This window comes from Rhinolophus sinicus, chromosome 16 (assembly GCF_057876585.1).
Source record: "Rhinolophus sinicus isolate RSI-liver-muscle chromosome 16, RSI-T2T, whole genome shotgun sequence".
Taxonomy (NCBI): domain Eukaryota; kingdom Metazoa; phylum Chordata; class Mammalia; order Chiroptera; family Rhinolophidae; genus Rhinolophus; species Rhinolophus sinicus.
In genome coordinates, this window is record NC_142516.1 from 123685057 (window position 1) to 123697808 (window position 12752).

At 38.4% G+C, this 12752-nt stretch overlaps 1 protein-coding gene and 1 pseudogene across 2 annotated transcripts in view; one reads left to right on the forward strand and one right to left on the reverse strand.

Annotated features, from left to right (window-relative positions):
• The window catches only part of DLC1 (DLC1 Rho GTPase activating protein), a 378978-nt gene that overhangs the window by 178277 nt on the left and 187949 nt on the right, over positions 1 to 12752 (forward strand). The window lies entirely within an intron of this gene.
• On the reverse strand, positions 7330 to 8558 carry LOC148755103 (small ribosomal subunit protein uS10 pseudogene; annotated as a pseudogene).

Sequence of the window (12752 nt, forward strand, 5' to 3'; positions counted from 1 at the left end):
GTGGCTTATTTAGTAGTCATAGAAAAAGTTGTACTTATTTAAAGCTGATGCTATACTATCAAAAGTATAATTGTAAAGCAATATGAATAATTGTATTGGAAAAAATTATAACATTTTTCTATGCTCTATGCTATTATTATAACTAACAGTATTAGAGAAAAATGGATAAGGGCTGATGAGAAACATGGAAACATGAAAAATTAGAATTGAATTGATGGGATTATCTGCTTTTTAAAAAATCTGTTGATCTTCCTCAATATTGTCTCATATTTTCTGTGTAGTAACAATCGTTTTCTAAAAAACAGATTAAAGGTATGCTACCAAATTTGAAACACATCACTTAATTTTTAGACATTTGTGATTTCAAGTGCCACATTAAATATGTATAGTGTCATGTAAAAGATGTCAAGACTTCAAGTGACTTTAAAGCATTAGAGTTTGTCTGACATGATTTTTATACAGGAAATGTTCTCTTTCTAGTTCAGTGATCTTATTTTTGCCGCTAGTTTTCACGGAAAAGTTTCTGTGGTTTTGTATCCTTCCGTGGCTAAACTTTTCTCTCACGTTAGGCTGTGTTTGATGTCTTCACTCTAATATGTTGAAAGATAACCCTTCAGAATACAAGGAAAATATTGAACTGATATCATGTGTCAGTTCAAGAGGAAAACTGTTCAATTTAACAACGCAGTGGTATTACATGGATTAGTCGCAAGTATTAAACAAATGTAAATTATAATTCCTGGTCTCTAATATCTTAAATAGATTGTGTTAGCTATCTAGTTAGGATAAGGAATAAATGGTTAAGTGAGTATTTGCATCACAAAGGAAAAGGAATTTAACCAAAGTCATGCTTTATCTTGGGTTGTGACATTCTCTATAATTCCCAAGATTAGCTGTAATTTAAGCAAAGTATGTAACAGAGCAAAATTGTCATATAGTTCTAGAATCTCAGCAAATTCATACCCCATGGAGAAAATTAGCATTTGAATTCTTGGCTGGTGGGAAAGGGGATAAAGGGATGGAAAAGCCATTGCTTGAGGGGATAGAGAAGCAAAGAGTTATCTTCACCCTCTGCCACTTAAATGACTGCAGTTTGATACGTCATTTTATCAAGCGCAAATATTTTAAAGATATTTCTATTACAACAAAGAACTAATTAAATAGATATGATAAATATAATGTAACCACTACTTTTTATAATTATTCTGGAAGTTTTCCTCCTCAAGAACAAAACAAAAAACAAAAACAAAAAAACATGGAATTGTCATTTTTATTTAATGAATTCTTTGGGTCATGTCTATACTTCTGGTGTACAAATGCAAAGTGTTGCTAAATTTCATTCAAAGAGATTTCACAAGATGGTCTGTGAAACATAGAATCCACTAATTGATATACAGAGGGTGCCCAAAAAAATGTATGCGCATTTTAAGAAAGGAAAAAACTGTGTTAAAATTGTAATACTCAATATATACTGATAACAAAAGATGAATACATTTGACTTCTGCAGTTACAAGAAGTGCTCAAAGTGGTTACCATCAGTGTCCAGACACTTCTGATTACAGCGAACTACTGCTTGAGGAACGTTGATCAAAGTGTCCACTTATATACATAATTTTGGCACCCCCCGCTATATGACCTACCCAGGTCCCAGGCCCCCAGCTGCCCCATCTCAGGTGCTTAACCCAGGATGGACTGATTTGAGCAGAACCTGGCTTCTATATATTAAAACATTAGAATAATTCGAATTTACTCCACAATGGATTTTGATTTCGATTTCTTGAGAATGTGCTAATTTGTTTAGGAGGAAATACAATTTTGTTTGATAATATAAATACAATAAAGAAATGATACATATATTTTTTTAATCAGCAAATTTATATGTGAAGACAAAGGCTTATGTTTGAATATTTTATTAATAATGGTATCAGATTTGACAATTCAAAAGAGAATATGATTTATTCCAAAAGTTGAAAGGACCATAACAGTCTAAGCAATCTAATTCTTATATTTCTAAACTTTATTATGCCCTATTTAAAATATTTGAGTGTTTTATATACAAATGCATATCTCTTTATTCCTATCGTTATGAATCTTTATTTTTAAGCTCTGCTAGACAGAGGATTGGCAGTGAAGTCAGAGGACCCACTCAATCTTCTGGGGGTTAATTGAGCTCTTAAATAGGATTAAGCTTCATACCCGCCCCTAAGGCCTGTCATTTTTTTTTCTGTCTTGCTAAATGAATGTAGCTTATTGTTCCTTATTAAGAAAGCCTATTTTTAATCTGTGTGACCTCTCATCCAAGCCAACTGGAACCAACTCCACCGGGCTTTGTGAAGCTCTAAACAAAATCATTTTGGGTACATTCCATTAATAATTCTTGAATTGCAGTTGTGTGGTTGTCCCTATGTGTCCTTTAAGTGGCCCTCTTCTGTTCTGATCCATGTTGCTATATATTTGCAGCCTAGTGGAATCAGTTCTGCTGCTTTTCTCCCACCTTGTGATGACAAAAAAACTCCAAGGGGAAAGAATTTTGAAACAGCCTCCCATTGGTTCATTCATCCCACAAATACTTACTGAGCAGCAACATGTACTAGGCATCATATGTGTTTCCCCGAAAGTAAGATCTAGCCAGACCCTCAGCTCTAATGCATCTTTCGGAACAAAAATTAATATAATGCCTGGTCTTATTTTACTATAAGACTGAGATACAATATAATATAATATAATTAATATAATATAATATAATATAATAACCGGTCTTATTGTACTATAAGACTGGGTATAATATAATATATAATATAATATCGCAGTCTTAGGTTTTATCAAGGAAACAATTATATGCATAAGTCATGGTCCTTGCCCTGCAGGACTTCAAACTCTAGTTGAGAATATTCACTAGGTTAGTATCCTCCTTCTCCTCTTCTCAATGAGAATAGCTTGACCCAGCTTATTCAGAAAGCTTCCCAGGAAAATAATCAAATGAAAAAATAATTGTTTTCAAGAAACTCCGTATGTACATTCTCAGGATCTGAAATAGAAAACAATTTATTTGTTTGTTTGTTTGTTTTTAAATCAGGATTAGCCACATAAATATCAATATATCCAACACGTAATATTTTCATTTAACTTTTATTATGCTACCAGAGTCTGTTTGTCCCTAACAAGTGAGTCCCGTGTCACTGGTATATTCTCCAGCACATTGGCTTCCTATCCGTGTGGACTTGAGCAAGTTACTTAACCTCCTCATTTTCTCATTTCTATCTCATGCTGCCTTGGTAAGGCAACAACGCTTGGCCCACAGTGGGTCCTAAAAAATGGTAGCTGTATTTTATGATAATGAGTTATGCTTATAACCATGGGTAAAAGCCAAATAGAAGCTAGCTGTGTTACCGCTTTCCATGTCTGCTCCAAAAGTTCTTAAAAACTTCCTCAGGGCACCAATTAACAGCTAAGCAGCTGTCCATGTGGAAGAAAACGCTTTCTCCAAAAGCTTCCGAGTGAGTTAATTCAGATGGAAGTTATTAAAATATAGGCAGAGTTGATCATATTTAACCTTCTGTTAGAAATTTTTATCTCTATTGGATGGAAATACTCTCTTGTGAACAGATAATCTTTGATTTTCACCAAGATTAGTCCCTGAAAAATGTAAACCCTGTGTCCTACCTTCCTATGATTCCTTGTAGCCCAAGTCCCCAAGGTAATACGACTTCCTCACTTCTTGCACACAATCCTGTCAACACTGCCTTCTAATCATCCTTTGTCCATTCTCCTTGCCACTGCTTTAATGCAGCCCTCCATTTTCCACTGGACTTTCGTAACTGTGTCCAGACTGGTTTCCCTTCCTGGACCTGTCATTACATCAGTCCACTCTCTACACTATCCCAGAGTTATCTTTGAAAAGCACGGCCTGATCAAATAAATTCCTGCTTCGGCATTTTCTTATCTCCCAAGAAGAGGTCAAGCTTTTCTGCTTGACATACCTGGCCATTTGAAATCTGGATGCAGTATCAGTTATTGTACTGAATATGTCTATTTTGCCCCTCAGGTCCACTCTCCACCGTACTTCTCTCTGACTCTGTACCCTGGAGGCTGATTGATGTTGGAAAAATTAATAGGCTGCCCTACTTTCAAATGTCTTCCCCATTCCACCAAAGAAGAGCTCTGGCAAGAGACCGAGGGCAGGGGGCCAGTGGGTCCTCCTGTCAGCTTTTCTTAGATGTCTCTGCCAGCTTTTCTTAGATGACCCTTTCCACACAAGTTTCCATTCTGACAACTGTTCTCTCATCTTGCACTCATGGTTTCCCTACATTTTTATAAATAGTTCTGTGACTAAATTTCCCTCCATTTACCCAATGTGGCATCTGTTTTCTGCGAGAATACTCACTGATATACCTACCAATATTTTCTCTTCTTTCTTTTTGTGTATGTTTGTAAGTTTTTTGTTATACTTCAGCCATTACATTCAGCTACAGAACACCTCCTACTGTATGTTTTTCTACCTCTGCCTAGATCATGCAACTGCCTTTTAAAAACTATAGATGATGGGTAGATATAGAGCTAGAGGGAGAGAGGGAGAGGGAGAGGGAGAAGGAAAGGGAGAGGGAGGGGGAGGGGGAGGGGAAGAGGGAGGGGAGGGGGAGGGGGAGGGGGAGGGGAGGGGAGGGGGAGGGGGAGAAGGAGAGGGGAAGAGGGAGAGGGGAAGAGGGAGAGGGAGAGGGAGAGGGAGGGGGAGAGGGAGGGGAGAGGGAGAGGGAGAGGGAGAGGGAGAGGGAGAGGGGAAGAGGGAGAGGGGAAGAGGGAGAGGGAGAGGGAGAGGGAGAGGGAGAGGGAGAGGGGATGAGGGAGAGGGGATGAGGGAGAGGGGAAGAGGGAGAGGGGAAGAGGGAGAGGGGAAGAGGGAGAGGGGAAGAGGGAGAGGGGAAGAGGGAGAGGGGAAGAGGGAGAGGGGAAGAGGGAGAGGGGAAGAGGGAGAGGGGAAGAGGGAGAGGGGAAGAGGGAGAGGGGAAGAGGGAGAGGGGAAGAGGGAGAGGGGAAGAGGGAGAGGGGAAGAGGGAGAGGGGAAGAGGGAGAGGGGAAGAGGGAGAGGGGAAGAGGGAGAGGGGAAGAGGGAGAGGGGAAGAGGGAGAGGGGAAGAGGGAGAGGGGAAGAGGGAGAGGGGAAGAGGGAGAGGGAGAGGGAGAGGGAGAGGGAGAGGGAGAGGGAGAGGGAGAGGGAGAGGGAGAGGGAGGGAGATAGGGAGAGAGAAACGGACCATGTTTCTCTTCATCCTAAATGAATTCAGTTTCATTGCATCCAGTCAGGTGGGGGAGAAAAATATTTACCTTTATGCTTTAGAATGTGTTCTCTGTGTTCTTTATTGCATGGAAGCATGAAACTTAAGAAAATTAGCACTGCATTTTAGCCACTAAAATGGGGCACTGAGCATATTTGAAAAGCAGTAATATGGAGTACTCTGAAATCTCTCTTTCTAAAATTCAATCACAGAACACCTCGCAAATTTCATGAGACTACATGGAAAATAGACAATTATCATTAGCCAAAAGTGACAAATTTTTTTGCCCCCTCTGTTTGAAAATTCTACTTATTTTATTAGATCCAACAATACTGCCTCCTTAATGAATTATTTCCTAAGCAGATTTAATCACTGATTATTCTGTGCTCCTAGAAAACTTTGTGTTTTCTATTTCAATCCTATTATTTTGCTTCACTGTGTGTCCCCTTCTCTGGGCAGTGAGCTTTTCTAGGCCAATAATATTGTCTTTGTGTGCCCTGTAATTAGAACAGCTATTAGCACATAGTGGGTGTTCTGTAAATTCATGGTAATGAATAAATTTTAAATGCAAAGATTCTTTGGCTTGATCTTAATGATTTAGAGTTAACAGGGTTCTAAAACTTTAACTGCCCCCCACCTCCCTCCATTACTCCTATTACTTCCATAGCTGCCAAATAACTCAACCAGGTAATTAATTAATGGTGTTCTTCGGAGTTCTATCCCATACACATGTATAAAGGGCACCATTGAGAAAGATGACTTTGGATTCTAACTTTGGTTGCATTTCTTGGTCATTTTTCTTAGAATGTTTTCTCTCCTGCCTCGGGGTTATTTGGTTGGCCAGAAATGTTAAAAATCCAGATAGTGAATGATTATAGCCTGAAACATTTGTGAAAGATAGCTTTCAGAAGCATATAACAGATTGGTAGTCTCTCCAAACTTTGTGTTATAGTTGGTAAGGCAGAACATAAAAATCAAACACTTCTTTGTGACAAATGTGTGAGGGGGGAAAAACCAGCGTTTTCATAATTTCATTCCAAGCGCCTTGTAAACATACTAAATAACAAAGCCCAGACATGGTGCCTTTTGGTATTAATTTTCTTGGCTGCCTTTGATCACTGAGAAGGGAAATACAGATGAAAAAAAGAAAGAAAGAAAAAAAGAAAGAGAGAGAGAGGAGAGGAGAGGAGAGGAGAGGAGAGGAGAGGAGAGGAGAGGAGAAAAGAGAAGAGAAGAGAAGAGAAGAGAAGAGAAGAGAAGAGAAGAGAAGAGAAGAGAAGAGAAGAGAAGAGAAGAGAAGAGAAGAGAAGAGAGAACTGCAATGCAAAGATATTCCCCTTTTACCAGTCTGGTCATCATTACTTCTATTCAGAGAACTACCCATGCAATCTATTTCACTCTAAGCCATGTTCCAATATCTACAGATCCAAAGAGATTTGATGAAAAAAACAAAAATAAGACTGCCCTATTTCCGAGTTCTCCATTGAAAGACTGCCCTATTTTATGTCTACATTTTAGTATAAATCAGGTCGGTTTTAGTGCCATCTCACCCACTAGACTGTAAGCACCGGAAAGACAGAATGTTGTTTCATTTAACTCTGTCTTCCCAATGCCTGGAATTAATATAGGTGCTTGGCGTTTGGGTAAATGAATGAATAAATAAGATCTCTTAAAAGTCAGAAAATGCTTTACTCTATATGCATAATACTCCCAAAGCTAAATGTAGAATTTTATTCTAAGTAAAGCACTTGCTTAGGATCTTATTCTAAGTAAAGCACTTGCTTAGAAAGCACTTTACTTGGAATAAGTAAAGCAATAACTGCAAAGACCCCCAGCTGTTTTACAGGGTTCCACGGGATCTGAAAATTGTCTTTATCTGGCCAGCCTGAGCTTTGGCCAGCATTCCAAATTCTTTATTCCCTTTCACTCTCAGAAAATGAATTTCATTGTTTTTATACTAATGGCTTATGAATACTCACTTGCTTCACTTTTCTTAGTATATGGTCTCTGCTCGCCTGCTTTTTTTTATGAGGAAGGAATTTAGGGTATGCCCGCACATAACCTCTCATTTTTTCTGAAACCTAATGTAAACTAATCCATGAAAAGTTGGCTGTGGTTGACTGGGCTGTTGAGAGGAAACATATTAGCTTTCAGGTATCAAGGAATTCATGAAAAATAAAAGTAAGCTATTCTTAAGTGGCAAAGATCTTGAATTCATAGTATATTTTTCAATACAGATAATTTTCTAAATATGTTTCTTAGTGTTCTATTGGTATTTTATTTATTACCAAGTACGTAAACCAAGTCTATTATATATATATCACCAGAATAAATGAAACACATTTCCTTTTCTTCTCAATTATATTTCAAGCAACAGGGGTATATGATAATTTCTCTTTTAACAAGTTCCAATTCAAATCTTACCTCTTACACTTGGAGTGATCTTCCCAGGTCTCCATAGCCAATGATGGCTGTATCTTTATGCCATTTAGTGATTTATCAAAGTATTTCTGTTCATGAATTATCTTTCATATTAGGCTGTGAGTTCCTTAAAAGTATAAACCTCCCATTTCGTCTTTGTCACCCATACCCAGTATAGTATCTTGCACAAAGCGTATGCTCAAGAGGTAGTTTTTGTTTAGTTTTAGCAACTGACAGTCAATTTATTTAAAAGGTTGATTTAAGCATCTGCAATGGTCACTTCAACCTCGACTTCCGGCTCGATACTGGTAGAATAATCTGCTTAACAGTCTCCTAAGGACTCCTAAATCAATGAGTCGCTTGTGGATCCTCGTCTGAAACCGATCCTAAGCATTGGAACCTTCCCCACAGGGAGTTTTTCTTGTGGTGATTCCCAGAGTCTCCGTAGGCATCTGAACTAGTCCTTTCACTTTGAGATTCTTTTCCTCTGTGCCTCTGATCAAGTCAGCACGCACCTTATCCAGGGATTTTACATTGCAGCTGGTTAGAGTAATTCTAACTCGGTGAATGGTCACCTCTGGTTCCACGGGTGTCTTTCCGGTATTTTTAAAAGCCATGGCTGCGTCGCGGTTTCCTGACTGACTTGTTCCTTAGTGAGGTTGAACCGCGGTGAGACAGAAGCAGCAGTGGGCGGAATGGAGCTCTGGGGCAGCTGTGACTGCAGTCTTCCTCAAAATGCTCGAGAGATAGTTTTGAACCAGTCCATTTATTAGATATACCAAAGAGCTTATGCAGGCACTTCGTTTATCTCCAGTCTTACAATGACCATAACTTTTCACAATATTTGACAAAACTAGAATTTTCTTCCTCCAAAAAGTCTTGTGCACATTTTATCCACCTCCCCCCTTATCCTTTGACTACCAGCAGTATGAGAGGTGCCAACGAAATACCAGTACAGGCTAATGTGGCAGTTTGCATTTCAGTATTTTAATTGACATTGACCTTTTATCAGTAGAAAAATAAATGTTTCTTTTTTTTTTTAATTAAAATTTATTGGGGTGACAATGGTTAGTAAAATTACATAGGTTTCAAGTGTAAAATTCTGTAATATATCATCTATATATCACATTGTGTGTTTACCACCCAAAGTCAGTTCTCCTTCCATCACTATGTATTGGACCTCCTTTCCCTCTTCTATCACCACCCCCCTTACCCTCTGATAACCCTCTGATATTATCTGTGTCTATGAGTTTTTTTAGGTTGTCTTGTTCCTTTGTTATTTTCAGTTTGACAGCCCACATACCAGTGAAATCACAGGGTTCTCCACTTTTTCTGTGTTATTCATTTCACTTAGCATAATAATCTCAAGATCCATCCATATTGTTACAAATGGCACTATTTCATCTTTTCTTATGGCAGAATAGTATTCCATTGCATATATATACCACATCTTCTTTATCCAGTCATCTATCGAAGGACACTTTGGTTGTTTCCATGTCTTGGCCACCGTAAATAAAGCTGCAATGAACATCAGAGCACATATATCTTTACGAATAAATGGGCTATCATCAATAAGACAAATAATAACAAGAATTGGAGAGGCTGGGGAGAAAAAGGAACCCTCATACACTGTTGGTGGGAATGCAGATTGGTGCAGCCACTATGGAAGGCAGTGTGGAGGTTCCCCAAAACATTAAGAACAGAATTACCATATGACCCAGCAATCCTTCTCCTGGGTAAATTTTTCATTTTCTTTTCTTCTTCTTCCGCCTCCCCCACCCCCACTCCAGTTCAAGCCGTTGTTTCTCAGTCTAGTTGTGTAGGACACAGCTCCCTGGCCCATGCTAGTATTATGAGCCTTGCGTTCACCCAGGGCAGCACACAGCAGCTCACGGCAGCTCACGCCAACTCACGCCAACCTCCGACTGCTTATAGCAGCCCAGCTCCAGGGAGAGCCGTTGTTCACAACCTTATCTGTAGAGGGCACAGCTCACTGGCCCATGTGGGAATAGAACCTGTGACCTCAGCGTTAGGAGCTCAGCGCTCCAACCACCTGAGCCCCTGGGCTAGCCCAAACTTCATTTTCAATCTTCCCTGAAGAAAGACAACTTATGAAAAGGCCCCTTATATGAGTTGTATTTACAAAGCAATACAAGAACTTTTATTTAGTTTGAAAGTCATATCTGATCATTTCCTAGATGCCTTCAAATATTTACCTTTATAGAGTTCCCAGTGTACAGTTTGCAGTTCAGTTACTTTTATTAATAATGTGAATATATACACATACATGTACCAATAAGATAATTGTACATAGATTTTAATTTCTTTGAAGAGATACATTTATTTTGGAAAGGTACATATAGCAAAGTACTGATTTGACCTTTCTGAGGATGAGATGACCTACTCAGAGCCTGCACTAATTTGAAGGACTTTTATTTGGTTTTTTTATAGGCAAGAGTTTGAGATCAATATCTCTTCCAGATCAATCCATTAACATGTCCATTGCAGAAATAAGATATAATTTTGAGATATTGTTTTTAGCTAAGTGGAAATCCAAAACAGTTATTAGCAACCATAACAAATTAACTGATGCCCAAGAAAAGGCCAGTGCACATCTTGTTGTGTGCAGGCTATGCGGAAACCAGTCTGGCTAATGCAGAGACTGGATCATGGATTTAAGAAGCTATTGTGTCCTGAGTACTGAATCAGGTAGGAAAGATCGCATAGAATTGCACAAGTGATGTTTAAGCAAAATGGTCTCCAAAAACCCTCACTTGCCCACCAAAATGAGGTTTTGTTTATTTTTAAATTTTTCTAACCATTGAGATTTCCCAGAAAACACTCCAGGGACTCCCAGCTGCTAACATTATAAATGTCTTCTTAATATAAATGTTAAATCAATTCTTTCCTATGGATTTAAGAAAGTAGATAAATGAAGGACGACTGTACAGTTCAACACTTGTTTAATTTACCTACCTTTTTCAGTCTATGGTCTTCTTGGATATATTTATCCAGATGTTTTCCCTGCTGTACTATGATTTCCTGAAAGGCTGACATTCTCCCGGCACCCATGTAATGCCAGTCTCTTAGAAGGTTTTTGATTTAATATTTGTCAAATCAATGTTTGAGTGGATAATAGCAAGCATCTACTCTGTGCCTGCATTTTTCTAAGCACTTTATAGATGTGAACTCATTTAATCCTCTAGAAACCCTACAAAGTAGGTGTTACTGTTTCTACATTATAGAGATGAAGAACCAGAAACTCAGAGAGGTTTTCTAAAATACCCAGTCAGAGTGTGGCCAAGGCAGGATTCAAAGCAAGCAATTCAGGCTAGAATGAATGCTCTTAACCAACTATGCTATATTAAATGGTTAAATGCCAAGATTCCTTAGGCTGACAAACAAAAATTTCCATAATCTGACCTTACCTTTCCTTTTCAACCTTATCTCCCATCCTCCTCTAACATGTACCTTCCGCTGTTGCCATGGTAGCAACCTCACTTTTCTCCTGAATTTGCTTCTGCATAACTTGACCTTTGATCCTCGAGCTTCCCTTCCAGAAATTAACTCCCCTATCCCTCAAGGTCTCATTTGGGTCTCACCTTCACCGTGAATTCTTCAAAGACAACTTCTGCTCATATTAATTTCATACTGTTTGAAGTGATACATCTACAACAGATATAGCCGGTACTGGTCATTTTCATACTTGATCATATATGGATTGTCATCGTCCATGGAGTGTTTTATTTGCCTCAGCCTTGCCTCCCAATAGTCTTGCAAGCATTTTTTTTAAAGTCACTTAGCACAGCACTGTGCACATAAAAGGAGGTTATTTAATCAATAGACTATTTTTAGAGAAGTTTTATACTCACAGAAAAACTGAGTGGAAAATACAGTTCAAAATATGTGACATTTGTTTAAAGGCAAAACTATGGAGAAAGTAAAAAGATCAGCGGTTGCCAGGGATTGGGGGAAAAGGACTCAGGAATCAAAGGAAGCACAGTGGATATTTAGGGCAGGGAAACTAGTCTGTGCAATATTCTAATGCATGTCGGCACGTAGGCTTTCAGACTGGTTTCTTTCTCTTACAATATACCTTTAAATTCCTCCATGTCTTTTCAGCATTGAAAGATAGCTCATTTCTTTTCAGCATTGAATAATAATTAGATTGAATGGAAATACCACAGTTAAAAAAAAACTTATTTAATACATTTTTAATGTAAAACCTTCAAAAAAATTGATCATAGTATATATTACATACTGCACTATGTTAACTTTTATCCTTTCTTCTTTAGCCATTGTTTTGATTACTTCATTTCTCTCCTTTGGAATTCCTTCAAGTTTTCAAAAGAAAAATACCATACTTCATTTCTCTCCTTTGGAATTTCTTCAAGTTTTCAAAAGAAAAAATACCACCACTAAATATATTATCAATAGCTGTTATTTACTGTGTACCTACCATGTAGTCTCTAAGAAAAGAGCGAGATGTTTCCTCTACATTATCTTTAATACTCACTAAGCTACTCTGTAATGACTCTCTTGCTCCAAAGCTGATGCTTCTTCTACCTTTTCGTGCCTAACATTACCATTTCTCCTACTTTCAAGTGTTCTAATAAAAGTATGACCAAAATTAGTAAAACTGTAATAATTCATATAATTTATGTGTCTACGTATTTCTGTCCTTGTGCCTTTGCTCCTGGAATTTACTCTCCCCAAAATTCTCTTCTGTTATCTTTTATCTCCAAGTCACACTTTCTTTAAGGATTTGCCTGAGTGCTACTTTTTTGCACAAAGCCTCCTCCAATTGCTATACTCTGCGATGAACTCCCCCTTTGAATCAGACAGGTTTCATTTTCATTGCTCATCTTATCTTCAGCCGCTGTGCCCTGTGACGCCGTATCCTAACCTGTGGCTAGAGCCAATTGGACTGAATTGACTGAAAGCTAGAGAATACATTAGCTAACCAGTGCTCTCTCTCTTTCTCTTCCTCTCTCCCTCTCTCCCTCTTTCCCTCTTTCCCTCTCTCCATCTCTCCCTCTCTCTCTCACTCTCTCACTTA